The sequence below is a fragment of the Camellia sinensis genome, chromosome 6 (assembly GCF_055761805.1).
Source record: "Camellia sinensis isolate YWXY chromosome 6, ASM5576180v1, whole genome shotgun sequence".
Classification (NCBI taxonomy): Eukaryota; Viridiplantae; Streptophyta; class Magnoliopsida; order Ericales; family Theaceae; genus Camellia; species Camellia sinensis.
This window is the reverse complement of record NC_138966.1, coordinates 19,162,247-19,168,448: the sequence shown is the minus strand read 5'-3', so window position 1 is coordinate 19,168,448 and position 6,202 is coordinate 19,162,247. Positions and strand designations below refer to the sequence as shown.

Sequence of the window (6,202 nt, the reverse complement as noted above, 5' to 3'; positions counted from 1 at the left end):
CTGAAATTTCTAAATTTTTTATTTTTTTAAAAAAAACTCAACATTTTCAAAATCTCCTGATCAGCATTTATTAATTTTTTTTCAATTAATCTTAAAAAACATAATTTATATATTAAAAAAAATCTAAAACAAATATAAATATTTATAATTATCCCGTGCATAGCACGGGTGATAGGCTAGTCTATACTATATATCAAGCAAAAGGGGGAAAAGATAAATACAAAACATGCAAAAATCCAAAGCACTTCAATTTACGACCCCTGCAGAACCTTCCTATTCTGACTATTGTCGGGGAAAAGATAAATGCAAAACATCTCTCTTTGGTCAATATGACATGCCAAGGTAACCATTTTTTTTAGTCCAATAGATGAGTACCACAATTTGCCTACAAAAATTTAGATGCAGCATGAGTTGTACAAGCTCAGGCCACTAAAGTAGAGCATCAAATATTTAACATTACATGATAACACAAAAAAGTAGAAACCTAAGTAGTGGTCTTCTGCTTAGGAACTGCGTCAACACTTGAGTAGGCAGGGTGGAGTAATGGCCTTCCTTGGGCTCAACATGCACCCACTTTCCTCCACTCAACTTATGCCGTTCAAACTTGACACAACCTTCCTTCATAGCATAGAGGGTGTGATCCTTCCCCATTCCGACATAGTTTCCTAGATGGAAGCGAGATCCTCTTTGGCGAACAATGATATTCCCAGGAATCACTCTCTGCACAATGATAAGAATATACTTAATGACGTGATAAAGGTTTATACGAATAGGAAAAATATGATATCAGTATTTGATTCACCTCTCCACCAAACTTCTTCACCCCAAGATTCTTTAGTTTTGAGTCTCGCCCATTCTTTGTGGATCCTGCTGCCTTTTTAGTAGCCCAGTGCCTGAATGTCAAACTCAATCCTCCTCCAGTAACATCTAAATTAAATGTAATAGAATGGTCAATAAAGCAACAAACCAACAATTTACAGAAATACCAAATTCTACGAAGTAATAGGAAATGTAACGCCCTCAAAATAAACCCATAATTTTATTTCATTTTAGATACTGAAAAGAGATATTATATTACAAACATTAGAGTATTCTTACAAAATGTATTACATGTTGACATCAAAAGTAAATGCCCTATGGGCTTACAACTTTCCAAGCCAACACTTGGTTACAACAAGAGAGTACTAACTCTACACAAAAATAAGCCCTTGGCTTGGTATACATGTAATACAACCACAAACACAAAAATGGTCCAACAATCTCAAGCCTCCCAAGTTACGTCCTTGGAGGTGGCATGCTACCTGTACCTGAAAATGATGTCCCATATAGGGTGAGCCACAGCCCAGTAGAAATATACTAAACCAAGCATAAACAATGACTAAAATAATAGCATTCAACAGATGGTCCACACCTATATTCCAACTTATATCATATTACGGTTTCATGACAATCATGTCCAAGTTACATTTCAGTTTCCATTTCTTATTCAACTTTAAATTTGAAAACAAGGCTCAGAACCTGGCCAAATAATTTAATGAGATTATAGCTCATTACCACAATACTTTCGAAATTCATGATGGATACACATTTTGGTGCTATATCAATAATACATAAAAATCACTTCCATACTTCACAATTGATACACATGGTAGTGCTGTATCAATATAACGAAACACTTCCATACTTCATAAATGATACACATTTTAGTGCTGTATCAATGTCAAACAATTTCCAGTTTAGAGGTCCATCCCCTATCTTCCCCTAAACCGTGGAGTACATCCCCTATCTCCTCCCACACAACACAATGTATATAAACACAGATCATATACATAATCAATCAATACATAAGGTTAATGTATTATTCCACAGTCATATTCGATGACACATTCAATTGATTAGTTTTAGTTTGCCTAATCATCATGCATTGTCTATAACAATCAAGACTATCCTCCACCGATAGCCCAAAGCAGTTATTTCTAAACAGAAAATAAATGCACCAAATGGATAAAATATCAACATTTTACCTAGGTGAGCGATAAATTAATCCAACTACACCCTTTAATCCCATACCTTTCCAATTTGAATATCTCCTATTCAATTTCTCGTTTCCCAAAATTAACTATACGAATTAATTTATCATAGCAATTAGGGCTTTTTCCCATATTCACAATACCAACCCTAAGGTTCCATTTTTCCATCAATAATCCAACACCAAGTCCATCTTCCAATGTATTACGTACATAAAGGTTTATATGTTTGAAACCCCATCTTTTGAGAATTACACAAAGACCCCAAAACCTTCTCAAAATTACCTAACAATCCCCAACATATCAAAATGCCAAAATTTAAAGACAAAACTCATAAGATGGAGTAGGATATCTCTACCTCAAAAGATGAAACCCAACGAAGGAGATGAAGAAAACGAAGATGCTTCAAATCCCAAAATTCTCGGATCAAAATGTAGCCCTCGACGATCAACACACTTTTTACAGAGGCCAAAGGGTTAAAGATTACTCTAACTAGATCAAACCATAGAGAGAAGTGGAGGTTTTAGTGAGAGAAGCTCTCCAATGGCTATTTTGAAAAGTAAGAGAGAGAAATGGAGTTGAAAAAGTGATCCAAAAAGGTAAATCTCTGAGTGATATACACGTCTCCCCGCTCGAGCGTGGAACTCCTCGCTCGAGCGTTAGACACAGACTCACGCTTGAGCCTCCAAACCCCAGCTCGAGCGCCGGATACACGCTTCCAGAACTTTTGCAGAACCAGGTCCCCGCTTGAGCGTAAAACTCCCCGCTCGAGCGTCGAAACTCCCGCTCAAGCGTCAAACACTGCAGAGGAAAGTATTGGGAGATGGAAATTTACGCTCGAGCGTCAAAACTCCCGCTCGAGCGGAGAAGTAACAATAAAGGGCCCGCTCGAGTGTCAAAATCCCCGCTCGAGCGTGAAGGCCAAATTCTGGGCAACTACTTTTGGTTTCAAAGCACAACCAACCTGTTTCAAACCTGCCCAACACTACCCAAGACTCAAATACGAAGAGTAAAGGATGGAAATGAGAATGAGACAACAACACATCCGCGGAACCGAGTCCGGAATACAATAAATAAAGAGAAGCAAACCAGGATCGCTATAGGAAAACTTTACCACTAGCAGAGTTGTAGATAGGAACATTTGCAACTAGAAATTGGAGGGTGTAATCAGTTTTCCTGTCTACTGAGGTTTCTAGTAGCCAAGGTTTTGTAGAAACAGGAGGGCTGATTAGTGGTTTTGCAAGGGTTCAGTGTAATGTGGGTGTTGTGTGTTGCTCTTTTCTTTCTTCTTTATCTTTTTTTTTAAGCTTTAAAACAATGTTGACCCTTATCTCCCCATGTGCATGTCTCTCCCTCTTTCTAACCTTTTTATTTATTTATTTATTATTATGTCTATCTCTTTTTCTTTTAGAGATTCTTTCTGTTAACCACTCAATTTCCTTTTGATCAATGCCCATCTGTGAGCTCCCTCAAATCATCATAATCTATATTCCATCTTTTGTTTATTTTTTTTTCCACCATCGAAACATCATCATGCATGTATTCTCTTCTTTTATTTATTTATTTTATTTATTTATTTATTTTTATTTTTTTGAGTCATTATAACCTATCCTCCTTAAAGAAATTTCGTTCTCGAAATTAACTCAAGTAATGTAATGCATTCTACAGTCACCCACAAACTATCTCAGGTACTTACCAATGCATCAACAAAAATTCTTCGACTATTACATGAGTCTTAACGAGTCACACTGGTAACGAATTAAACCATTACTTTTGCACTACAATTGGTTATAAAAACCCTTACTAGTATAAACCATCAAGTGATTCTTATATCCACATCAATACCCTAAAGTAACAAAAATAGGATCTAATCCCTTAAGCGTAGCACAAATTTTGACAAAACGTCTCCTCAAAATACTAAGACACCATACCTTATTGGTGATAACCCAACTTCAACTCAATAACATATACAATGTACATCCTAATATCAAAATAACATTTCTATCACGATTCCCAAACATCGATAAGAAGGTCCGGATACTTCTCACGGACTTTAGCCTCACGTTCCCAAGTTGCCTCCTCAACCCTGTGGTGTCTCCACAACATTTTCACCAAGGGACAAATACAAACAAAAGATGCACAGGCACATTTGAAGAATATGCCGTTACTGGCAAGGAATATTCTGTCTACGGACGTCAGTGAGCATATGCCGTTACTATGACGGAATATTCTGTTAGCTGACGCCATCGCGCGTAAGCAAAACATGCAAAAAGGAAATAAAACACGAATGTAGGGATACGAGGTTTTGAACCCCTGACCCCTGGCTTTGTCCCTTGGTCCCTCAACCATTGAGCCAAACCACTAAACCTAAGTCACTCTTGTGACCAGATATAGTCGAATAAATGTATATAATGAGTAAATATACAATATAGATACATATATGTATACAACTTTCCCGCTTCTCTCTATTCCTTCGAAAACTGCATCTGATACGCGGCCTTGCTTTTGTGTCAGTTGGCCGACAAAAGCAGACCTTCTCAATTTGTAAGCTTGCCTCGGCTCTCTCTCTCCCTCTTGTCTTCTTCTCTTCTGCATTCTTCTGAATCAGTATCTTCCCTCTTCTACTTATTCACTCATTTTTCCTTCTTCTTCATCATTCTCTTCCATTTCCTTCTTCTTCATCACTTTGCTTCTATTTCTTCTTCCTCATCGAGAGAAAAAGAGAGACTGAACAAAGGAGAAAAGTTGTCCCCAAACTCAGTCTATTCTCTACTATTTCTCTGAATCTCCTTTCTTTCTCTTTGCATCTCTCACTACACATGGCCTCATCTCGTCTTCTCACTCTCTTTCCAGACCTCAATGATCCAAGCTCTCCTGGACCGAGTGCCTCTGCTCCTACTCTTCCTAACCTTCCTGGACCGAGTGTCCCTGCTCCTACTCTTCTTAACTTTTCCATGATGTCAGTTGAACAAATCATGGCTGCTCAATCTGACATTGAGGCCAACCACTTCACACTGAGCTCTTGCATGGAAATAGTGACTGCGGTTACCAAATTATCTCACTGGTTATAGAATAGGACCAGTGAAGTACAACAGTTAAATTCCCAACTTTCTCTGCTCCAGTGCATGTACAAAGATGTGCGGGCAGAGATTTGTGCCCTGAAGGCGGAGAATAAGGAATTGAAACGAAAGACTACCGTCTTGACTCGATTCGGAGCACCTTCGTACTTCGCCTTTGACAACCAGCAGGGAGTCAACTCTCTCGGCAGTCCTGTACACACTAAGGCGGAGCCTTCAAGGGTCTCCCAAGGCGACAAAAAAAGGAAGAGCTCAGCGAGAGAGTCGAGTAAGTGAAGTCGGCATGTGACTGTTATCAAAAACAAGATCCCTCTCGCCTTTTTTTTTTTTTTGCCTATGTAATCGGGATGTCATCCTTGACTTCAATAAAATCAGTTTTCTCTTTTTTTTTTATTTATTTATAATCTAGTGCAATAATTTACTTAATATCCATCCAAAGTGATTATCTTAAGACTCTTAACCAATGAGAACACCCTCCCTTTAAAGACACAATTCAATGAATTATTTTTGAGACCCAAGCAAAATCTCAAATGAAGGCTTTCACATTTAAATACTAATTTAAATAATTATTATTTAATTTTTTTATTTAAATATAACTTTTCTTACTTTTCAAGATGCAAAATTACTAAATTTTTACAAATGAAAATTTTATAATATAATTTTTAGTTTATAATATTTTTAATTGATTTACTTCTATTCCTTTTTGGGGCAAGAATATTAATAAAAACTGTGAGAGAATGAATGCTCTAGGAGTGAAGAATATAACAACTTGTTTGAAGGCTGCGGTTCAACATAAGAAATTGAGGAAGGAAAAACAAATACCAATTGAGAAAAATGACGATGATCATCGACCGTCAGAGGCTGAAGATGGCAGTGACACTGAATCCTATGATTCATTTGAGTATGAGGTACTATACATTTATGCATTGTGAAATATATTCTTTCTTGTTACTTTCAATTCATACACACATAGACACGTATATCTTTCTACATATGTTCATATTTTATTATGTTATTCAGCTGTTAGAGATACCATCGAGAGCCCATTCACAATCTCATCATGAGGCATTGACCCACGCATCAGAAGAGGGGGATACC

At 37.2% G+C, this 6,202-nt stretch overlaps 1 pseudogene; it reads right to left on the bottom strand.

The window, feature by feature from the left end:
• Nucleotides 1-484: 484 nt before the first annotated feature.
• LOC114304364 (uncharacterized) lies at nt 485-3,484 on the bottom strand (annotated as a pseudogene).
• Between the last annotated feature and the right edge of the window lie 2,718 nt (nt 3,485-6,202).